Source organism: Zalophus californianus, chromosome 7, assembly GCF_009762305.2.
Source record: "Zalophus californianus isolate mZalCal1 chromosome 7, mZalCal1.pri.v2, whole genome shotgun sequence".
Classification (NCBI taxonomy): Eukaryota; Metazoa; Chordata; class Mammalia; order Carnivora; family Otariidae; genus Zalophus; species Zalophus californianus.
In genome coordinates, this window is record NC_045601.1 from 56,708,177 (window position 1) to 56,733,964 (window position 25,788).

A 25,788-nucleotide genomic window follows, 5' to 3' on the forward strand; every position below is an offset into this window, starting at 1 on the left:
ACCTAGAAAATCAAACACTACAAATTCTAAAAACATCACAAAGGCATAATAACTAATTGGTATCATAAAAGTGATTATAAGTTAATAAAGTCTATAGAACATAAACAGGGAGCTGTTGGGAAAAGAGAAACTGATGGAATGGAAATTAGATGCAGGAACCAGTTGTAATTAAGAGCTACTTTAAAAATAGCCAATTAGGTAAGAGATCTTTCCATCTGAGAGTAGAAGCCAAAGCATTTATAAACTTTTTCATCAACTAAAAGTGTAAAGGCCATTATAGCATGAGAAACACACTTACGGACATGATTAAGGATCAGTATGTAGAAGACAGAAATGGTTAAGGTTAATTGCTTTGGTAATATCAGGCAACAGATCCAAAGATTTTTAACCTGATAGTAAATTTTATCTTTGAACTTTGTAGTTGTTTGTAGTTGCAGCAACCCATTTAGGAATCTGATGAATACATTCATGCTTTATTTAGTTTATCTTTTTATTGCTTTGCTTCTTTGGCAATAAACAAGCCCTTTTGTATCTATTTGCTATTTGGGCACTCAATATTTTATTTCTGCAGTGTCTTTTGAGATACAACTTTCAGGCATACCTACAAGAAAACACAGCATGCTAAATTTGGCATCCAAGAGCTATTCTTATCCATCTGTTTGCTTTGAGGTTGTAGATGTTTAAGATACTGCAACTAATTTCTAACATTTTGAAAATGCATTCTTCTAATTATACCACTAGGTACATTAGTATACTGCATATGTTTGTATCTTGTTTTAGCAAAGTTTTCAGATTCATTGTCTCACTGGATCTTCACAAGATCCCTCTGGGTAAGCAGAACAGTTGTTGTTATCATTGTTTGACACAAAAATAAGGTAGAAAGAGGGAAAGTGTCTTGCCTGAAAATTCATAACAAATACTTGGGAAGGCTCTAATTAGATTTTACACCTTCTCTGTTTTATTCAGTATCTTTAACATACTATTCTGTCATAAATTTTTTCATGCATTCTTATAAGTTTCAACCATGTATTTATTTTATTCAAAATAACTTATAGAAAATGGAGCATGTAGACAAATATTCCACCATCAAAGATTTATAATAAACTTTTGGCAAATCACTTTACTACTGAAACTTACTTCCTTAAATATTGTAGAATTTCATTCAGCATTTATGTATGGTACTGTGGCACTGTGTTTATTCTTTTCAAGCTGTCTTCCAACGTATAAACTTCAAAAAGGCCCCTGAGTTTTATTTCCTCTTATACCACCTTGTGCAGATATTTGTGACTTCTAATCCATGGAACATTATTTTCTACCATAGTCTATTTTATATTTTATTTTGAACTCATAGAATGCTCAAGGAACCAATGAATATGGACACATAAAATATGAGCAATAAACCCCATCTCCAAATGGGAAATATGAATCCTAGGGATGAAAAAAAATTTCGACAGTACTTACTTAGCACTTACAAGGAGTCAGGCACTGTTTTAACAGTTTATGTAAGAGACTACATACTTGCTGTATTAAGCACTGAATTTCCTTCTAGCCAGATTAAAAAGGAAGAGAGATAAAAGGAGAAAGGGAGGGAGGGAGAGGTATTAAAGAAGGAAAGGAGAGAGAGAGAAAGAGAATGAAATGCTATGTATTACCATGTTCAAAGATTTGCATGCATTAATTCATGTAATTGTCATAATAGCCCTGTTAGGTAAGTTTTATTGAAGATCTTATTTTAAATAGGAGGAAACCGACACAAAATGGTGAAGTGACTTGCTCTGGGATACACAGCCATAAGTGTTACCACTGGGATTCTGACCCATGAATCTGGCTCCAGAGACTGCAAGTTTAACTATTTAGGCATTTTGCTATTTCTGCAGTGGAAAATTCTCCTTGTCAGGAAGTAGAAAACCAATTCCTCAGGAGACAGTTTTTCCTGGCACTAAGTACTTACATATTTATTAAGTGGGCCTTGTATGAACAAGCAGGCAGAATTCTCAATAACAGCTTGAGTGCAGAAAGAGTATTTCATGACTATTCACTAGAGTCATTAAAAGAATCCGAAGTCGGGGCACCTGGGTGGCTCAGATGATTGAGTTTCTGCCTTTGGCTCAGGTCATGATCCCAGGGTCCTGGGATTGAGCCCCTCATAGGGCTCCCTGCTCGGTGGGAAGCCTGCTTCTCCCTCTCCCTCTGCCTGCGGTGCCCCCTGCTTGTACTCTCTCTCTGTCAAAATAAATTAAATCTTTAAAAAAAAAAAAAGAAAAAGAATCTGAAGTCAAAATCCAAGTAAGTAAAGAAAATTGTTTTAAGTGTTCTCTATGGTTAATCAGAAAAAAATAAAAGGAATAATAATTTGGCTTCTAATGTCTCTGCTTGGAGTCACTGAGTTAGAAAAACAAAATAAAATGTAAATTGATGGTGATTATGAGACCAGAGCCATCACAAAGTCTTGGTTTCCCCTGAACACTTAACAGTGTCATCATTCATTGTTGGTATTTGGCATGGACTCAGGTTAAATTTGACTCCTGACCTTGCTTCATAGCAAGTACAGAGTAGCCTTCAGAAGGAGTTAAGAATTGGGGCGCCTGGGTGGCACATTCCGTTAAGCGTCCAACTCTTGATTTCAGCTCAGGTCATGATATCAGGGTCATGAGATTGAGCCCCATGTAGGCTCTGCCCTGGGCATGGAGATTAAGATTCTCTCTCTCCCTCCCCCCTCTGCCCCTCCTCCCACCCCACCCCCACTTGCTCTCTCCCTTAAAGAAAAAAAAAAAAAAGGAGTTAGAAATCATTTTACCATGCCAGAATACATCACCTCTGACTCTAGGCTTGCCTGTCTTATACTAGATAATTTCTCCACCTCAGTGAATGACAAGCTGAGCATCCATGTGCTGGTAGGTCACATAAGGCAGCTAATCAAGAACACCTTAACTTTCCTCTCAGCGTAACTGAACTTTACACAGATTTCTTCCTGACTATAGGCCCTTGACCTCCCTTTTCTCAGAGCATTTACTTTAGAAAACTTGTAATTTGTAAATTCTTTCACTGCTCCTTTGACATGTCAATCTTCTACAACCCAGGAATATCTTTCTCGAGGACCTGGGGACCATCTCTATGGAATGCAACCATCAAGAAAAATGTCCCATCTCCCAATCTCTGTGGGAGGGTAGGAGCCTAATTCCAGTAAGGACCAGTTAACACACATGGGTGATCTAATCACATTGACCAGTCTTGCCCTAATATCCTCCAGTACTTTTCCCCTAGCTCACCCCAGTGCGTAAAAAAAATCTCCTGCCTTTTATTTCAGATTTGAGTTCAAATTTTCTTCCTTATTGCAGTAGTCCTGAAAAAAATCTTCCTTGTCTGTTTAGCCCCATCTGGTACAATTATTCTTTGACATCACTCAGCAACATGTGTAATTGTTGAGGCCATTTTCTTCATCTTCCAGGAGTTAAGACTCCATAGGACTTGTAGCTCAGGCAGAGAAGAGTCTTCTAGGTCCACATTGTGTGTGTGTGTTGGGGGGTGGGGGTGGGTAGAGGGGCACCGCTGGGTATTTTAATCAGTGCTTTTTGAAAACCTAAGAATTGAAGAAAACGGGCTTTTGTTTCCACAGGAAATGTTACAAGTAAAGTTGGACTTTAAGGACATTTTACCAGCATTCTGAAAATTTTTCACATTTAATTGTGTCTTAAAAGGATACATAATTTTTTCTTAACTCCGGTATTTACCCCCTTCTAACATTATATTGATGGTGGGTGTGAGACTAGAGCCATATTATTCTATGGCATATATTTGTTTTTCAAGGACATTCCATAATATTACTAGAAAAAAAAGTGTTTCCTTACTTGAGTGAAATTTTACTATATCCTTTATTGTGATTCAAGTATGGAACAATATAAAAGAAAGTTAGGATTTTTTTCAGTCTTCAAAATCTCCTGCCCTACATAGAGAACCATAATATTTAATTGCCAAGATTATTATTATGTCATATAACCTTCTTTCCTTAACTGATTACAAATTTTGCTTTATCACTATTTTTTACTACCACTATGGCTATTATTATACTTTATTACTGATCAATGTTCCATGTCTATTTTTTAAAATACAGATTCAAATGCTTAAAAATTACTTGACTTGGAGGGCAAATAAAACTTACACAGACTTTCTATGGCCTAGCACATTAGGCACAGAAAGAAAAATATTGAATAATGTGAAATATTTCTAGATAGTGTTCTAAAATAAGGTAACATCACAATATAAAAAAGTATATTCACATGGCCAGGGACATTTGGATAAACTTCCAGAGACTCTAAGTGGTTTCTGCCCTGGCCTCTGGTTCCAAAGATTTATCTTTATTACTTACTCCATGTAGAGCTCATCTCAGGCTGTGGACCCCTATTTCCCATCTCAGCTGCAACCTCCATGATCTCTGAGCTACACTGTGGCCTTTTCTGACCATTCTTTCTTAATCCAAGATTGTTGATCTCACCATCATCAGATACTCTTCACATTACAGATCCCTTCTTCTTCTGCACTTATGAAACTGCTCTGCTCCCTGACCCATGTGAACAATTTGGAGTTGATTACCCTGCTTTGCCAGCTTCTAATCTTTGGTTGTCTCTGGACAAATAGAAGGCAATATTAATAAGATAGTATCCCACAAGGTGGAGCGAGATGGTGTTAGAACAGGAGTAACTAGGAAGGGAGAATGTGAAGGATAGGTTAATGAGAAAAAAGGAGATATTTTCACTCCCTCCCAGCACCTCCTGGTGGTCTAAAATGATCAGATTTTCTCCTGCTGATTTTATTGGCTGCATAGACTTCTACTGTAAAGGTATTTTATTGTTTATCGAGCCATTATATTGTTGCTGACTTTAGACTTTTCTAATGTCTGATTTTTAAATATGATGTGGACAGAAACATTGTTAAGCTCTTCCTTAATTTTCCTTAAAATATATAAAAATATATAAAACCAATAAATAAATGAAACCAAGTATAAATGATATCTGAGATTCTTTTTAATTTTAATTTTTTTCACTTTATTTTATCATGTTTTGTTAGTTGCCATTCATTACATCATTAGTTTTTGATGTAGTGTTCCAGGATTCATTGCTTACGTATAACACCCAGTGCTCCATTCAATACGTGCCCTCCTTAATACCCATCACCAGGCTAACCCATCCACCCAACCCCCTCCCTTCTAAAACCCTCAGATTGTTTCTCAGAGTCCATAGTCTTTCATGGTTTGTCTCCCCCTCCGATTTGCCCCCCTTCATTTTTCTATTCCTACTATCTTCTTTTTTTTTTAACATATATTTTTTGTTTCAGAGGTACGGGTCTATGATTCATCAGTCTTACACAATTCACAGTGCTCACCATAGCATATACCCTCCCCAATGTCTATCACCCAGATACCCCATCCCTCCCACCCCCCCACCACTCCAGCAAGCCTCAGTTTCTTTGCTGAGATTAAGAATTCCTCATATCAGTGAGATCATATACTTGTCATTTTTTGATTGACTTATTTTGCTTAGCATAATACCCTCTAGTTCCATCCACGTCATTGCGAATGGCAAGATTTTGTTTTTGTTTTTGTTTTTTTGATGGCTGCATAATATTCCATTGTATATATTTACCACCTCTTCTTTATCCATTCATCTGTTGATGGACATCTTGGCTCTTTCCATAGTTTGGCTAATTGTGGAGATTGCTGCTATAAACATCGGGGTTCACATACCCCTTAGGATCACTATGTTTGTATCTTTGGGGTAAATACCCAGTAGTGCAATTGCTGGCTCCTAGGGTAGCTCTATTTTCAACTTTCTGAGGAACCTCTATACTGTTTTCCAGAGTGGCTGCACTAGCTTGCGTTCCCACCAAAAGTGTAGGAGGGTTCCCCTTTCTCCACATCCTCGCCATCATCTGTCATTTCCTGACTTGTTAATTAATTTTAGCCATTCTAACTGGTATGAGGTGGTATCTCATCGAGGTTTTGATTTCGATTTCCCTGATGCCGAGTGATGTTGAGCACTTTTTCATGTGTCTGTTGGCCATTTGGATGTCTTTTTTGGAAAAATGTCTGTTCATGTCTTCTGCCCATTTTTAATTGGATTATTTTTTCTTTGGGTGTGAGTTTGATAAGTTCTTTATAGATTTTGGATACTAGCCCTTTATCTGATATGTCATTTGCAAATACCTTCTCCCATTCTGTCATTTGTCTTTTGGTTTTGTGGACTGTTTCCTTTGCTGTGCAAAAGCTTTTTATCTTGATGAAGTCCCAATAGTTCATTTTTGCCCTGGCTTCCCTTGTCTTTGGTGATGTTTCTAGGAAGAAGTTTCTGCGGCTGAGGTCGAAGAGGTTGCTGCCTGTGTTCTCCTCTAGGATTTTGATGGATTCCTGTCTCACATTTAGGTCTTTCATCCATTTTGAGTCTGTTTTTGTGTGTGGTGTAAGGAAATGGTCCAGTTTCATTCTTCTGCATGTGACTGTCCAATTTTCCCAACACCATTTGTTGAAGAGACTGACTTTTTTCCATTGGATATTCTTTCCTGCTTTGTCAAAGATGAGTTGACCATAGAGTTGAGGGTCCATTTCTGGGCTCTCGATTCTGTTCCATTGATCTGTGTGTCTGTTTTTGTGCCAGTACCATAATGTCTTGATGATGACAGCTTTGTAATAGAGCTTGAAGTCCAGAATTGTGATGCAACCAGCTTTGCTTTTCTTTTTCAACATTCCTCTGGCTATTCGGCGTCTTTTCTGGTTCCATACAAATTTTAAGATTATTTGTTCCATTTCCTTGAAAAAAATTGATGGTATTTTGATGGGGATTGCATTAAATGTGTAGATTGCTCTAGGTAGCATTGACATTTTCACAATATTTGTTCTTCCAATCCATGAGCATGGAACATTTTTCCATTTCTTTGTGTCTTCCTCAACTTCTTTCATTGAGTATTCTATAGTTTTCTTAGTACAGATTCTTTGCCTCTTTGGTTAGATTTATTCCTAGGTATCTTATGGTTTTGGGTGCAATTATAAATGGGATCCACTCCTTAATTTCTCTTTCTTCTATCTTGTTGTTGGTGTTTAGAAATGCCACTGATTTTTGTGCATTGATTTTATATCCTGCCACTCTACTGAATTCCTGTACAAGTTCTAGCAGTTTTGGGGTGGAATCTTTTGGGTTTTCCACATAAAGTATCATGTCATCTGCAAAGAGTGAGAGTTTGACTTCTTCTTTGCCAATTTGGATGCTTTTATTTCGTTTTGTTGTCTGATTGCTGTGGCTAGGACTTCTAGTACTATGTTGAATAGCACTGGTGATAGTGGACATCCCCCCATGTTCCTGAGCTTAGGGGGAAAGCTCCCAGTTTTTCCCCATTGAGGATGATATTCGCTGTGGGTTTTTCATAGATGGCTTTTATGATATTGAGATATGTACCCTCTAGCCCTACACTCTGAAGAGTTTTAATCAAGAAAGGATGCTGTACTTTGTCAAATGCTATTCCTGCATCTATTAAGAGGATCATACGGTTCTTGTTCTTTCATTAATGTAGTGTATCACACTGATTGATTTGCGGATGTTGAACCAACTTTGCAGCCCAGAAATAAATCCCACTTGGTTGTGGTGAATAATCCTTTTAATGTACTGTTGGATCCTATTGGCTAGTATTTTGGCAAGAGTTTTTGCATCCATATTCATCAGGAATATTGGTCTATAATTCTTTTTGATAGGGTCTTTGGTTTGGGGATCAAGGTAATGCTGGCCTCTGATTTTGTTATTAATTGGCTTATATAATTGGTTGCTCCCATGTTAGGGGCATAGATATTTACAATTGTCAGATCTTCTTGTTGGATAGATCCCTTAAGTATGATATAGTGTCCTTCCTCATCTCTTATTGTAGTCTTTGTTTCAAAATCTAATTTGTCTGATATAAGGATTGCCACCCCAGCTTTCTTTTGGTGTCCATTCGCAAGGTAAATGGTTTTCCACCCCCTCATTTTCAATCTGGAGGTGTCTTTGGGTCTAAAATGAGTCTCTTGCAGACAGCATATCGATGGGTCTTGTTTTTTTATCCAATCTGATACCCTGTGTCTTTTGATTGGGGCATTTAGCCCATTTTCATTCAGGGTAACTATTGAAAGATATGAATTTAGTGCCATTGTATTGCCTGTAAGGTGACTGCTGTATATTGTCTCTATTCCTTTCTGGTCTATGTTACTTTTAGGCTCTCTCTTTGCTTAGAGGACCCCTTTCAATATTTCTTGTAGGGCTGGTTTGGTGTTTGCAAATTATTTTAGTTTTTGTTCGTCCTGGAAGCTTTTTATCTCTCCTTCTATTTTCAATGACAGCCTAGCTGGATATAGTATTCTTGGCTGCATATTTTTCTCATTTAGTGCTCTGAGTATATCATGCCAGTCCTTTCTGGCTGCCAGGTCTCTGTGGATAGGTCTGTTGCCAATCTAATATTTCTACCATTTTGGGTTAGAGACCTCTTGTCCTGAGCTGCTTTCAGGATTTTCTCTTTGTCTCCGAGACTTGTAAGTTTTACTATTAGTTGTCGGGGTGTTGATCTATTTTTATTGATTTTGAGGGGGCTTCTCTGTGCTTCCTGGATTTTGATGCCTGTTTCCTTTCCCATATTAGGGAAGTTCTCTGCTATAATTTGCTCCAATATACCTTCTGCCCCTCTCTCTCTTTCTTCTTCTTCTGGGATCCTAATTATTCTAATATTGTTTTGTCTTATGGTATCATTTATCTCTCGAATTCTGCCCCCATGATCCAGTATTTATCTCTCTTTTTCTCAGCTTCTTTATTCTCCATCATTTGGTCTTCTATATCACTAATTCTCTCTTCTGCCTCATTTATCCTAGCAGTTAGAGCCTCCATTTTTGATTACACCTCATTAATAGCCTTTTTAATTTTGACTTGGTTAGATTTTAGGTCTCTTCTTTCTCCAGAAACGGATTCTCTAGTATCTTCCATGCATTTTTCAAGCCCAGCTAGTATCTTTATAATCGTCATTCTGAACTCTGGTTCAGACATCTTACTAATGTCCGTATTGATTAGGTCCCTGGCATTTGGTACTGCCTCTTGTTCTTTTTTTTTGAGGTGATTTTTCCGTCTTGTCATTTTGTCCAGAGGAGAATAGATGAATGAGAGAACAAAATGCTAACAGGATAACAACGACCCCAGAAAAATATACACTAAACAAATCAGAAGAGTCCAGAAACTGGGGCGGGGGGGGGGGGGGAGAGAAAGAAAGGAAAAAAAAAAGAATATGATCCAATATGATCAGGCTGGTGAATAGATCAGTGCCACACACTAGATTGTGGGCATATTTTGGTCTGTTAGAAGACACTGACTCCCAAAATTTTAAAGAAAAAAAACTTGTATATGTACAAAAATAAGGGTAAATACGATGAAGGGATGGAATATGATTGTAAAGATGAAAATTATAAAAGATTTTATAACAGGAATTGATAAGAAGTTAGTTGAAAAAAGAAAGAAGATAAATTAAAAAAAAAAAAAGGAGAGAATGTGATCCAGCAGGAGCCTAGAACAAAGCCATACACCAGAGATTTAGGGTATATTTTGCCTGTTAGAAGACACTGTATCCCAAAATTTTAAAGAGAGAACAACTTATATATATGCGAAAAATAAGGTTAACTACAATGAAGGGATAGAATATGACTCTAAAAATGAAAAATAAAAAAAGTTTTATAAAAAGGGATTGATAAGATGTTGGTTGAGAAAGGGAAAAAGAAAAATTAAAAAAAATAGAAAAAGAAAAAAAAGAAAATTTAAAAAATTAACTTTGAAAGACTAAAGAATCATGGGGAAAAAAACCCATGAATTCTATGTGCTGTATTCCCCTAGTGCTGGAGTTCTGCCATTCTCATTGATTTGTAAACTTGGTCTTGGCTGGCTGTTCCTGCTGATTTTCTGGGGGAGGGGCCTGTTGCAGTGGTTCTCAAATGTCTTTGCCAGAGTTGCAGAATTGCCCCGCTCTTGCCAGGGGCCAGGCTAAGTAATCCTCTAGGGTTTGTTCTCCATAGCTTTTGTTCCCTGCAAGCTCTCGGTACAGCTTTGGAGGACAAGAGTGAAAATGGTGGCACCCCAATCTCCGCCCCAGAGGAGCCAAGGACTTGGGGCCCTACTCCTCAGTGAGCCCCCAGAGAAAAGCAGTCAGTCACTCCTGTCTCCCCGGTCTCTGGCTGCACTCCATGCTCACCCAGCCTGTGACTGAGCATTTCTATCTCTGGCACATGACCCCGTTTGGAGTCTCCAAACCCAGCAGATTCTTGTGGCGCACTCCTGTGCCGCTACTCCTGGTGGATGAAGGAGAGTCTACCTGGATCTGCTGCTTGTTGGGAAGAACAGTGGCCCAACTGTGCCACGGATCATGGTTTATGGCAACCCCGAGCTAAGAGCTCACTCCTCGGTTCCGTCTCTGCAGCCTGCTTCCCTGCTCCGATACCTGGGAGCTCTGCTGCCCTCAGATACTCCTGGTCTTTCTGTGACCCCGAGGGTCCTGAGACCACACTGTCCCAGTGAGGGTTCCACCCCCCCCCCCCCACTTAGCCACTGGAGCGGCGTCCCTCAGCAGAGCAGACTTCTAAAAGTTCCGATTTTGTGCTCCACTGCCCTATCACTTGCTGATAGCAGCTGATGGAGGCTCCTTGCCCCCACGGTCTATCTTCCCAAATATCGCCTCAGATATACTTCTCCACACGTCCTACCTTCCAGAAAGTGGTCACTTTTCTGTTCAGAGAGTTGCTGCTATTCTTTTCCTCGATCTCCTTTTGAGTTGGTAGGTGTTCAGAGTGGTTTGATTCCTATCTAGCTGAATTCCTGACACCAGACGAAATTTAGGTCTCCTACACCTCCTGGCCATCTTGCTCCTCCTCCGATATCTGAAACTCTTATTTTCATATCCATCCCTAGAGAAATTTTGACCAGCCTCTCACATCAGTGTTTAGAATCAACCATATGAGATGTTTAATGGTCAAGTATATTTGACCATTAAAAATTGCAGTTTTATGTGGTTCCATCTGATGAGTATCATTGTGCACAAAATAACAATAATATGCTTTGTCCATTTTTGTCTAGGTGATTTATACTTGTTTATTTGTAAAAATTCTTTGGAAAGTCCATTCTCACACCAAATCTCATAAATATTTGCCTGTTTCTAAAATTAATTTATGATTCATATCCATGAATGTAATTTTTTAGATTTTTTTAGAAAAATGCATTTTTGGGTATGGTGTGTAGTACCTTATTATTCTTTTAATTTTTAGAAATAGTTACTACAGTAAGATTTATGTACTATTCTGTCTTTTCCCACTAATTATAAATGCCATGTTTACTTTATATGAAAGTATAAACTATATTAGGGTTTCTCTCCTGAATATAGAGCTTAAAAGATTCTGGGAGAGGGGTGAGGCCTCTCAATGTTAATTTCAAGTTTTTGCTGAGTGTAAGAAGTCCTTTGGTTGAAACAATACACATAGGCCAGTTAATTCTCTGTTTGAGTTGAATAATTTTCACCCAGGAAATACTCTTCATGACACTAAGAAATTTAAAAAGCAAGGAGAAGGCAAAATAATATAACTAGCAGTTTCAAGAAACAATTGAAAATTCTTTTCATTCTGCTTCCTTCTGTTTAACCTTTTGTGTTTTTCACTGTCTTTCTGACTCATTTCTTTGTCATATTATGACTTCTAACACCAGTTAAGCTGCCTTATTATTTTTTGAAGTAGAAAACTGATATGAATAATTTTTTACAGAAAAAAGTTAAAGTATCTTCAAAATAGTCTTATAAAAACTTTAGAGGTGGAATGAAGTTTTACAAAGATATCTCAACTAGTCCATGAGTCATTTTCTATTTTATTGACATTCAAGGGAGGAAGTGAAAAGCATCACATGGAATTCAGTCAGGAAAATGAAGGTTTAATAATTGATCCAGAATTTTCCTCTCTTCAACCATGAGAGTTGCAGAACTGGACTTATGTTCGTTTTTACAAGTTAGAACAATGCAGCTTACTTAGCAAGTCCACTAAAAATTCTTCAGTAATATATTTGGCTTAAGAGGATAATTGCAATGATATTTCAATGGTGGGTTTATAATTACATAGCATTTTAGTTGTCAAAAAATTTAAATCAATTATGACATAATGTCCTGAAGCACTTAGACTGCTACTGAGATCAGTGGGCTAGAAATAGGTCCCATATTTGGTGGTATAGAAATTGGCCACAAAGAAACAAGTTGTGTTTTCTGAGAAAATCTGTTTAGAATTTTTCTTAAATATTAAGCTACAAACATGGGAGAGTCATTGTATTTGTACCAGTGCGACCCATACCCATCTTCTAATCTCACTGAACGTGCCCCAAAGACACCAGTTTGGGCGGGGGGGGAAGCAACTACTAAAGAGGACATTGGTAATAAATTATGTTGTCAGAGAGAAAGTAGAGATAGATGCTTTGCACCAGGAGTGGGCAAACCTGTAAAGGGCTAAATGTAAATATTTTAGGCTTTTTAGGTCACGTGGTCTCTATCCCAGCTGCTCCACTCTCACTGTGGTGTGAAAGTGGTCAAAGACAATGCAGAACTGCGTTCCCATAAAACTTGAGTGAGGGACATGGAAATCTGAATTTCCAGTGATTATCATTTGTCACACCCTTGATTTTTTTTTTCCCAGCATTTAAGTCTTGGCTTGGGGGCCATATAAAAGCAACTACAGCTAGATTTGGCCTATGGGCACTAGTTTGCTGATCCCTATCCTACACAATAAAACTAGATGAGTGTTTCAGGGAAATAGAATGGATTTCTCCAACATAGAACCTTTGAGGCACTTTCAGTCCACCAGGGAGCAATCTCAAGTATTTAAATTTAGAATTGTAAACATCAAGTATATGAAATAAGTGGAAATTGCATTGAAAAGAAGCAGAATAGGAGGGAAACACCCAATCATATGAGTGTGATTTGTTGTAATTAAGAAATGACAAGAACAATTATATCCTTTATCAAGTGAAGCAGGAATCAATACACATGTCCCTAAATCTAAGATTATCTATCTAAATAAAGGCATGTGGTTAAATAAGTTAATTATCTGGCTTACTCATGTAAATCTCACTTTATTGCATTGATCTGGGGAATTGGGGCTATGGAGTTCTTATGCTTCTCCATTTCACTTTGCACATATTGAATATTAATAACTTCATTTGCTTCTATACTTAAAAAACAAGGTAGTATTAGAACTTCATTGTAACTGTCTTTCATAAAAGAGAAAAAAATAGTTGCCATATATTGATTCAACATACGTTTCTTGTCTACTTTGTGCTGTGTGCTACAATAAGCAGCGGGATTAGAATAACACTGGTGGCAAGAATTTTTATTTGATCTGTGTCAAGACAGACATTAATGGAAGTGGCAATAACAACATTGTTTTGAATGTCAGAAAAGACTCACATTAATTAAAAGAGTCCACTTGGACATCATTGTGGTTATTAGATTAGCTAATATGATAGGCTTATTCAGATGCACCACACGCATTTTATAATACTTATATGACATTGACAAACTAATGAAATAAACTGAAAAATGCAAATTGTTCTACATACTCGGGGTGGGGGAACAATTTGCTTACCAAGTTATAAATAGAAGGATATTCCACTAACATCCTTCTGGACAAATAAAAGTTGTATTGAAGGGGCTGTGACTGGTTCCCATAAAAATGCATTAAAATTTCAGTGCCTGCTTGGGATATGTTTCAATCTGCCCTGCAATATTTCAGGAGGTCACAAAAAGAAACTTTCTGAAATATGATATAGAAGGCAACATATAATCAAAAATAAGCTCAGGGCATTGGTCAATGAAATAAAAATGAGTAAGGAACAGGATCAAAATTGAAAATTATCTGTTGGCTTTCTCCAGGAGGAAATTTGTGAAATCATATTTATGTTTAAATCCATGTTTAATTTTTTTAAAATTTTTTATTTTTATGTTAATCACCATACATTACATCATTAGTTCTTGATGTAGTGTTCCATGATTCGTTGTTTCTGCATAACACCCAGTGCTCGACGCAGAACGTGCCCTCCTTAATACCCATCACCAGGCTAACCCATCCCCCCACCCCCTCCCCTCTAGAACCCTCAGTTTGTTTTTCAGAGTCCATCATCTCTCATGGTTCATCTCCCCCTCCGACTTACTCCCCTTCATTCTTGGCCTCCTGCTATCTTCTTCTTTTTCTTTTTTCCTAACATATCTTCCATTATTTGTTTCAGAAGTACAGATCTGTGATTCAACAGTCTTGCACAATTCACAGCGCTCACCATAGCACATACCCTCCCCAATGTCTATCACCCAGCCACCCCATCCCTCCCACGCCCCACCACTCCAGCAACCCTCAGTTTGTTTCCTGAGATTAAGAATTCCTCATATCAGTGAGGTCATATGATACATGTCTTTTTCTGATTGACTTATTTCACTCAGCATAACACCCTCCAGTTCCATCCACGATGTTGCAAATGGCAAGATCTCATTCTTTTGATGGCTGCATAATATTCCATTGTGTATATATACCACTTCTTCTTTATCCATTCATCTGTCAATGGACATCTTGGCTCTTTCCACAGTTTGGCTATTGTGGACATTGCTGCTATAAACATTGGGGTGCACGTACCCCTTCGGATCCCTACATTTGTATCTTTGTGGGAAATACCCAGTAGTGAAATTGCTGGATCGTATGGTAGCTGTATTTTCAACTGTTTGAGGAACCTCCATACTGTTTTCCAGAGTGGTTGCACCAGCTTGCATTCCCACCAACAGTGTAGGAGGGTTCCCCTTTCTCCACATCCCCGCCAGCATCTGTCGTTTCCTGACTTGTTAATTTTAGCCATTCTGACGGGTATGAGGTGGTATCTCATGGTGGTTTTGATTTGGTTATCCCTGATGCCGAGCGATGTTGAGCACTTTTTCATGTGTCTGTTGGCCATTTGGATGTCTTCTTTGGAAAAATGTCTGTTCATGTCTTCTGCCCATTTCTTGATTGGATTATTTGTTCTTTGGGTATTGAGTTTGATAAGTTCTTTATAGATTTTGGATCCTAGCCCTTTATCTGATATGTCATTTGCAAATATTTTCTCCCATTCTGTCATTTGTCTTTTGGTTTTGTGGACTGTTTCTTTTGCTGTGCAAAAGCTTTTTATCTTGATGAAGTCCCAATAGTTCATTTTTGCTCTGGCTTCCCTTGCTTTTGGTGATGTTTCTAGGAAGAAGTTGCTGCGGTGGAGGTCGAAGAAGTTGCTGCCTGTGTTCTCCTTTAGGATTTTGATGGACTCCTGTCTCACGTTTAGGTCTTTCAACCATTTGGAGTCTATTTTTGTGTGCGGTGTAAGAAAATGGTCCAGTTTCATTTTTCTGCATGTGGCTGTCCAATTTTCCCAACACCATTTGTTGAAGAGACTGACTTTTTTCCACTGGACATTCTTTCCTGCTTTGTCAAAGATGAGTTGACCATAGAGTTAAGGGTCCATTTCTGGGCCTTGATTCTGTTCCATTGATCTATGTGTCTGTTTTTCTGCCAGTACCATACTGTCTTGATGATGACAGCTTTGTAATAGAGCTGGAAGTCTGGAATTGTGATGCCGCCAGCTTTGCTTTTCTTTTTCAATATTCCTCTGGCTATTCGGGGTCTCTTCTGGTTCCATACAAGTTTTAGGATTATTTGTTCCATTTCTTTGAAAAAAATGGATGGTATTTTGATGGGGATTGCATTGAATGTGTAGTTTGCTCTAGGTAGCATTGACATCTTTACAGTGTTTGTTCTTCCAATCCATGAGCATTGAACGTTTTTCCATTTCTTTGTGTCTTCTTCAATTCCTTTCATGAGTATTTTATAGTTTTCTGAGTACAGATCCTTTGCCTCTTTGGTTAAATTTATTCCTAGGTATCTTATGGTTTTGGGTGCAATTGTAAATGGGATCCACTCCTTAAATTCTCTCTCTTCTGTCTTGTTGTTGGTGTAAAGGAATGCCACTGATTTCTGTGCATTGATTTTATATCCTGCTACTTTACTGAATTCCTGTATGAGTTCTAGCAGTTTTGGGGTGGAGTCTTTTGGGTTTTCCACATACAGTATCATATCATCTGCAAAGAGTGAGAGTTTGACTTCCTCTTTGCCGATTTGGATGCCTTTGATTTCTTTTTGTTGTCTGATTGCTGTGGCTAGGACTTCTAATACTATGTTGAATAGCAGTGGTGATAGTGGACATCCCTGCCGCATTCCTGACCTTAGGGGAAAAGCTCTCAGCTTTTCCCCATTGAGAATGATATTCGCTGTAGGTTTTTCATAGATGGCTTTTATGATATTGAGGTAGGTACCCTCTATCCCTATACTCTGAAGAGTTTTGATCAAGAAAGGATGCTGTACTTTGTCAAATGCTTTTTCTGCATCTATTGAGAGGATCATATGATTCTTGTTCTCTCTTTTGTTAATGTATTGTATCATGTTGATTGATTTGCGGATGTTGAACCAACTTGCAGCCCAGGGATAAATCGCACTTGGTCATGGTGAATAATCCTTTTAATGTACTGTTGGATCCTATTGGCTAGGATTTTGGTGAGACTTTTTGCATCCATGTTCATCAAGGATATTGGTCTGTAGTTCTCCTTTTTGATGGGGTCTTTGTCTGGTTTGGGGATCAAGGTAATGGTGGCCTCATAAAATGAGTTTGGAAGTTTTCCTTCCATTTCTATTTTTTGGAACCGTTTCAGGAGAATAGGTATTAATTCTTCTTTAAATGTCTGATAGAATTCCCCTGGAAAGCCATCTGGCCCTGGGCTTTGGTTTGTTGGGAGATTTTGATGACTGCTTCAATTTCCTTAGTGGTTATAGGTCTGTTCAGGTTTTCTAGTCCTTCCTGGTTCAATTTTGGTAGTTGATACATCTCTAGGAATGCACCCATTTCTTCCAGGTTATCTAATTTGCTGGCATAGAGTTGCTCATAATATGTTCTTATAATTGTTTGTATTTCTTTGGTGTTGGTTGTGATGTCTCCTCTTTCATTCATGATTTTGTTGATTTGGGTCATTTCTCTTTTCTTTTCGATAAGTCTGGCCAGGGGTGTATCAATCTTGTTAATTCTTTCAAAGAACCAGCTCCTAGTTTCGTTGCTCTGTTCTACTGTTCTTTTGGTTTCTATTTCATTGATTTCTGCTCTGATCTTTATTATTTCTCTTCTCCTGCTGGGTTTAGGCTTTCTTTGCTGTTCTTTCTCCAGTTCCTTTAGGTCTAGGGTTAGGTTGTGTATTTGAGACCTTTCTTGTTTCTTGAGAAAGGCTTGTATTGCTATATACTTTCCTCTCAGGACTGCCTTTGCTGTATCCCAAAGATTTTGAACCGTTATGTTTTCATTTTCATTGGTTTCCATGAATTTTTTTAATTCTTCTTTAATTTCCTGGTTGACCCATTCATTCCTTAGTAGGATGCTCTTTAGCCTCCATGCATTTGAGTTCTTTCTGAGTTTCCTCTTGTGATTGAATTCTACTTTCAAAGCACTGTGGTCTGAAAATATGCAGGGAATAATCCCAATCTTTTGGTACTGGTTGAGACCTGATTTGTGACCTAGGATGTGATCAATTCTGGAGAATGTTCCATGGGCACTAGAGAAGAAGGTGTATTCGATTGCTTTGGGATGGAATGTTCTGAATATGTCTGTGAAGTCCATTTGGTCCAGCGTGTCATTTAAAGTCTTTATTTCCTTGTTGATCTTTTGCTTAGATGATCTGCCCATTTCAGTGAGGGGGGTGTTAAAGTCCCCCACTAGTATTGTATTGTATCAATGTGTTTCTTTGCTTTTGTTATTAATTGCCTTATATAATTGGCTGCTCCCACGTTAGGGGCATAGATATTTACAATTGTTAGATCTTCTTGTTGGATAGAACCTTTAAGTAGGATATAGGTGTCCTTCCTCATCTCTTATTACAGTCTTTGGTTTAAAATCTAATTTGTCTGCTATAAGGATTGCCACCCCAGCTTTCTTTTGGTGTCCATTAGCATGGTAAATGGTTTTCCACCCCTTCACTTTCAATCTGGGGGTGTCTTTGGGACTAAAATGAGTCTCTTGCAGACAGCATATTGATGGGTCTTGTTTTTTAATCCAATCTGATAGCCTGTGTCTTTTGATTGGGGCATTTAGGCCATTTACATTCAGGGTAACTATTAAAAGGTATGAATTTAGTGCCATTGTATTGCCTGTAAGGTGACTGTTACTGTATATTGTCTCTGTTCCTTTCTGATCTGTGCTGCTTTTAGTCTCTCTCTTTGCTTAGAGGACCCCTTTCAATATTTCTTGGAGGGCTGGTTTCGTGTTTGCAAATTCCTTTAGTTTTTGTTTGTCCTGGAAGCTTTTTATCTCTCCTTCAATTTTCAATGAGAGCCTAGCTGGATATAGTATTCTTGGCTGCATATTTCTCTCGTTTAGTGCTCTGAAGATATCATTGCAGTCCTTTCTGGCCTGCCAGGTCTCTGTGGATAGGTCTGTTGCCAATCTAATGTTTCTACCATTGTAGGTTACATCTCTTCTCCCGAGCTGCTTTCAGGATTTTCTCTTTGTGTCTGAGACTCGTAAGTTTTATTATTAGATGTTGGGGTGTTGACCTATTTTTATTGATTTTGGGAGGGGTTCTATGTGCCTCCTGGATTTTGATGCCTGTTTCCTTCCTCACATTAAGGAAGTTCTCTGCTATTATTTGCTCCAATATGCCTTCTGCCCCTCTCTCTCTTTCTTCTTCTTCTGGGATCCCAATTATTCTAATGTTTTTTGTCTTATCATATTGCTTATCTCTCGAATTCTGCCCTCGTGATCCTGTAGTTGTTTCTCTCTCTTTTTCTCAGCCTCTTTATTTTCCATCATTTGGTCTTCTATATCGCTGATTCTCTCTTCTGCCTCATTTATCCTCGCAGTTAGGGCCCCCATTTTTTATTGCACCTCATTAATAGCCTTTTAGATTTCGACTTGGTTAGATATTAGTTCTTTTATTTCTCCAGAAAGGGTTTCTCTAATAACTTCCACGCTTTTTTCAAGCCCAGCTAGTATCTTTAAAGTCATGATTCTGAACTCCAAGTCCGACATCGTACTAATGTCCGTATTGAGTAGGTCCCTGGCTGACGGTACTATGTCTTGTTCTTTTTGCTGAGGTGATTTTTTTCGTCTTGTCATTTTGTCCAGAGGAGAATAGATGAATGAGAGAACAAAATGCCAACAGGTTAAGAATGTCCCCAGCAAATATACTCTATACAAATCAGAAAAGACCTGAAACCTGGGGAAAAGAAAGGGAAAGGAAGAAAAAAGAAAGAGAAAAGAAAGAAAGAAAAAAAATCAAAAAGAAAAGATTAAAAACAAATCAGAACAATACAAAAAAACCCGAATATGATCAAATGTGATCAGGCTAGTGCATAGATCAATGCCACAGACTAGATTTCGGGCGTATTTTGGTCTGTTAGAAAAAAGTGCCTCCTAAAATTTTAAAGGAAGAAAGACTTATATATGTACAAAATAAGGGTTGATACAATGAAGGGATGGAAGATGATTGTAAAGATGAAAATTATAAAAAATTTTATAAAAGGACTTGATATGATAAAGAGTTTGAAAAAAGAAAGAAGAAGATTTAAAAAAAAAAAGGGGAGAGAATGTGATCAGGCAGGAGACTAGAACAAAGCCATACACTAGTGATTTAGGGTATATTTTGATCTGTTAGAAGAAACTGTATCTCAAAATTTTAAAGAGAGAACAACTTATATATATATGCCAAAAATAAGGGTAACTACTATGAAGGGATAAAATATGACTCTAAAAATGAAAAATAATATTTTTTTAAAAAAAGGGATTGATAAGATGTTGGTTGAAAAGGGAAAAAGAGAAATTAAAAAAACAGTTAAAATAATTAACTTTGAAAAACTAATGAATCATGGTAAAAAAAAGCCATAAATTCTATGTGCAGTGTTTCCCTAGCGCTGGAGTTCTCCTTTTCTCCTTGATCTGTAAACTTGGTCTTGGCTTGCTGGCTGTTCGTGCTGATCTTCTGGGGGAGGGGCCTGTTGCTGTGGTTTCCAAATGTCTTTGCCCAGAGGCGGAATTGCCCCGCCCTTGTGGTCCCAGCTAAGCAAGCTGCTCGGGTTTGCTCTCAGGAGCTTTTGTTCCCTGCAAGCTTTCCGTACGGCTTTGGAGGAGGACAGTGAAAATGGCGGCCTCCCAATCTCCGCCCCAGAGGAGGCAAGAACTCGGGGCTCCGCTCCTCAATGTGCCCCCAGAGAAAAGCAGTCAGTCACTCCCGTGTCCCCGGTCTCTGGCCGCACTCCGTGCTCACCCAGCCTGTGACCGATCGTTTCTTTCTCTGGCACCCGACCCCGTGTGGAGTCTCCAAACCCAGCAGATCCCTGCAGTGCGCTCCTGTGCCGCTCCTCCCGGGGGAGGAAGGGGAGTCTCCCCGGATCTGCTGCTTGTTGGGTCCCTGCTGGAGGAGCAGTGGCCCGACTGGGCTGTAGATCACAGTTTATGGCAACCCCGAGCTGAGAGCCGGCGCCTTGGCTCCGTCTCTGCAGCCGGCTTCCCCGCTCTGATACCTGGGAGCTCTGCTGCACTCAGGCACCCCCGGTCTTTCTGTGACCCCGAGGGTCCTGAGACCACACTGTCCCGCGAGGGTTCTACCTCCTGCTTAGCCACTGGAGCGACGTCCCTCCACGGAGCCAGCTTCTGAAAGTCCCGATTTTGTGCTCCGCGCCTCTAGCACTTGCCAGAAGCGGCCGACGGAGGTCCCCTCCCCTGCCGTCTATCCTCTCGAATATCGCCTCAGATTCACTTCTCCACACGTCCTACCTTCCAGTAAGTGGTCGCTTTTCTGTTCAGAGAGTTGTTGCTACTCTCCTCTTTGATCTCCTGTTGAGTTCGTAGGTGTTCAGAATGGTTTGATCTCTATTCAGCTGAATTCCTGAGACCAGATGAAATCCCGGTCTCCTACTCCTCCGCCATCTTGCTCTGCCCCCCTAAATCCATGTTTAATTTTAAGATAATTTTCAAGGGGGAGAGAAAAGTCTTAGCATCTTCATTTCTAGTAAGTGCTCCAGGTAAAACTTACCATTAAATAACTTTCACTCATTTTTGCCCACATGGTCATTGTATGAAGGAAGGTCTTACAAAGACCTCCTCCCTCCCCATGGAAAAATCCGTCAAACTGAAACTCCTTTCCTATAGGCCCCACCTATCCAGGCTCCCTAATCTTCATATGCACAACAGGAAACTGGGAACAAAAGGAGACATTCAAAATACCAGGAAATTTTATATGATTTAAAATTGAATAGGATATTGCAGATTATCTTCTCAGGGTCTTCTAAATGTGACAGGTTATCAGAAGATCTGCTGAATAAAAGTACACATGTATAAAAATTAAAACCTACATTTTACAACACACTTCCCTGGCCATTATGAGGATTAGCAAGGTTTGGGAATCACTGCTACAAAAAAGGCATAAAGTGCTGTTAATTCACCTAGATGGATTTGATTAGCTCACATCTAGAGAAAGAGGGTGAGGAGGGGAGCTGCTCTAAAGAAAAGCTATCCTTTGATGGGGCTTCAAACATGCATAAAATTTCAGTAGGAAAAGGTAAGCACTGCAGTGACTGCTGGGTTTGACTGAGCATCTGGAATGTGCCAGGCATAGTTGCAGAGCACATGCACATTTCACTGAAGACTCACCAAGAAATAATGAGTTGAGTACTATTGTCATCCACATTATTTTGATGGAGAGGGTCAGTAACTTGATCTAGGGGACAGAGCTTGTTGCTGGTAGCAACCCAACAGAACGGTTGGTTTGGTTCAATAGTATGCTAGTTCTCTAGCAGCAGACTCCAGACTTGAGGGGCAACTTAAGTTTCCCTTCACTTGTTCTGTCCCTCATTCTCTCTGTGGGGGAGGGGCCAGGATTACGGAGCCAATCCCAGGAACTGGGGGGTGACAGGAGCAAATTGTAAAGCTCTTCTTCACTGCCCTCTCTATGGCCTTGTCCTCGCTCTTGTCTCCACTGACTTCTTTCACTGTGCTGATTTTGCCTCACTCTCATTTGAAGCAGCACATGACTGATAGAGCCAAGTGGGCCCCATTGACGCAAGCTTGCCCTAAACAAGCCAGGGAAGCCTAGGTTTAACAGGGTCCTCAAGCAAGAACACTTAGAGACCATCACTACAGTCTAGGCAAAGATGATTTCCCTGATTTATTAGAGCAATAACACAAAAGGCATTGGCAGAGGGGTTGGATGAAAGCCTAATAGTAATAAAAAGGGAGTGTTTGGTTTGAACATCCCCTCTACTGACATTCCTTGGTGGTCTGTGACAGCAGCCAACTTGAAACCTGAAGACCTTCATTATGAGGAAAAAAGTGGCATAAATTGTGCTTAGTCTGAAGGCTTTTACATTTCTGTTTAATGCTGAAAATAGAATGACCAAATGATAAATTAGTAGAAGATAATAAATTGCAGAAAAATATAAGAATAAAGCTAACCTAAGAGGTGAGTCAAAATTATCTGCTTTATTGAAGTAGCAAGAATAGAAAGAGATGCTTATAAAAACAACTCTTTTTACAATTGGTTTCCTAGAATTAGATTTTCTTATTTGGAAAGATATTTTCTTTTCCAGTAATAAAGCTCAATTAATGTGTTTGTGTGTGGGGGGAGGGTTGAGGGATTTTTTTTTTTAATTTTATTTTTCATGAGGAAAGAACTCTAATGTTGTTTTCTGCTTGCTTTGTTCATTATTTTTGATGTTCAAAACTAATTTCTTCCTCAACAGGCAATCTTCGGCTAGAATATCCCTGTTGACCTCTGTCTTCGGTTCTGTGTTAAAATGTTTGTGTGCCATTTTTTTAAGTTCACAAGTCTAATTTTCTCCCCAGAGGGTGTTCACAGTTTCTTGAAAGACTTCAGTGCTTATCTGTTGTTTGAGATTTTCTTTAACAGGGCTCACACGTTTTGCCTTCAAGGTCTCCCCTGGTCAGCTCAGTGAGGAAAAGGAGACCCCAAGTAAGGTTGCTCTGGACTGACTGCTGTTAATTAGGGATGTTAGAACCCAGTACATTTCACTCTGCTGTTTTCACTTTTGGTATTTTACACAAAATCTAAATTGGAAGCAGCAGGTCTGATCTGAAAATAAATAGTTTTCCTTTTTGATCTCAACCTTTTTAACTTAGAGATGATAGCACTAAAAATACAATTTATTTTTTTAAAGCATATTCTAGAATGTTATAAGCTGTAATAGGACTCTGCTGAATGAGATCAGAGAAGCCCATATCCTCATTAATAGGAGGCTTAATTTTCCAGATTTATAATCCTGGAACAATTTTGGCTCAATTCTGTATAGCTCAGACACTGGTAATATTCTTTCTATTTTATGGATGATTAAAAAGGTCAATTATAAAAACAAAATCAAAACAAAACCAAAAAAACAGGGACCTCTAATACTCTGCACATACTCCCCCAAAGGCATGTACCCTCACAGCTCAGGACTACTCTCAGCCTTATAAATTTCAAGACCAGTCTTACCATGCCTATTATTCTTACTTGTGTGGTGCCACAGTGTTATCCCTCATCCAACAGACTCTAATCCCTCGAAAGCTCTGTCAATGGCTTGAACCACTCTCACTGTGCTTTTGGAAGTCATTGTTTGTATCTTCCTCTTCTGTGAAATTCCCTCACCTTCTTGCTCTGCTTTCTTGAAACCTGTCTTTCTTCTGAGACACTGATTTCCTATATCACTCTTTTTTTTTTAAGATTTTATTTATTTGAGAGAGAGAGATAGTGACAGAGAGCACAAGTGGAGGGAGGAGCAGGGTCCCCACCAAGTGAGCCAGGAGCCTGACCCTGGGCTCAATCCCAGGACCCTGAGATCATGACCGGGGCTGAAGGCAGATGCTTAACTGACTGAGCCACCCAGGTGCCCCTCCTGTAACTCTTAAGTGTTGGATGTTTCTCTCTGCCTCTCTTGTATCTCTGCATTCAGAGAAGAGAAAGATTTTTTTCTTTGCTTCTCTTTGCAACTTCCAATGGTTGTCTCTCCTTTGTCCCTAAAAGTCATTTGCATAACTTATGTCATCAAACTTTACTACTTTCATGCCTTGTTACACGTCATCTAGTTACCCTTATATGTCTTCCTCCCCAGTTTTAGTCACCCCTCTTCATTTCTTAAAGATTTTGTCTCATGACTCAGGGTTACTCTCACTACCTAGGTCATCATTTTGAAGATTTCAAAATTAATGTAGGTGTCTTCCAAAACCTTACCTCCTGTTCATGATCTTCTCTGCTTCTGTGTTACTGTCATCCCCTCTTTCTCAGCCGCTCACTTTTATGCTGTGTTGTAGACATGGTCATTAACAATAACTGTATGTCCTCTATAATCCCATTGTCAAATACCTCATTGTCTGACAACACTATTCTATCTTCCAGTTCATTACCTCTAGTAGCCCAACTGTAGGTCCCCCTCTTTTTCTTATTCATCCAGCATAAACTCCATGACTTACAGTCATTACAATTCCCTTCTTGCTTGACAATCTTACTTCATGCTCTTCTCTTCACTAAACCACCAACCTTTGTTAAAATAAAACCTCCTACACTGTGCACGGAACTCATGCAGTTAAATATGGCTGGAAACACCACTGCCACCACTACATACAAACAGATAACATGGTGATCGGTTTACAAGCATGATTTTAGATTCATGATTAATATGAGGCCTAGCTATTATGCTGTATTTCCCTAGTCCAATTAATCTCCCACTCTTAAGAAGATGGCTTCTAATTTCTGTTGCACGGACCTCTAAAACCATTCCACTGCCCTCAATTTCAGCTGATGAGCTTGATCTCCATATGACAGAATAAAATAGAGTCAGAAGATAACTCATCTACTCTCACCACAGTTACCCACCTATGCCCACAGACTCCGTCTTCCCTCCTCACTATGGATGACCTCTTCATGTTCCTCGTTCTGGTGAGCTCCACATTTATATATAATATTCCATCCCCTGCAGTCTGCACAAAGATGTTGCTCTAGCATTTTTTTTCTATCCTGCAACTTCATTTTCCCCCTTTCTGTTGAATTTCTCCTGTCCCTCTACCAGTGTCATTTTGTTCTGCCAGCTATAGCAACAGAAACAAAATAAAACACAAATCTCTCTTGAATTTTCTCTTTTCCCCATTTATCTTTTTCCTTTAAGATACAAATTCCTTTAAAGAGTCTTCCAGAAATCTCTAATTCCTCTTCTAGCATTGTCTCTTGAAGCAGTCCAAGCAGAATTTTTTCTCACATCATCACTAAAACTATTCTAATCAAGTTTACCAGTACCCTTAACAAAGTTCTTATAATAATTATGAATTCTCAGATCTCATCTTACTTGACATTTCTGCAGTATTTGACCATGGTTGATCATTTTATTCCCAGTTGATTGCAGGATACTTCACTATGTGCTTTTTCTCATTTTCTTTTGCTAGGTCTGCTTCCTCTTCCTGACCTTTTAACACGTACGGGGGCTTAGTCATTGGACCACTTCTCCTTTCTATTTCCATTTACTTACTTGATGATTACACCAATTGTCAGGACTTTAAATACCATGTATACACTGATCACTCCAAAATTTATATCTCCAATTCAGGCCAAACTCTAAAGAATTATATATTCAACTGTCTTCTTGACATTGCAACTTATACCCTCAACTCCCTTATTTATAATCTGCATATCAAA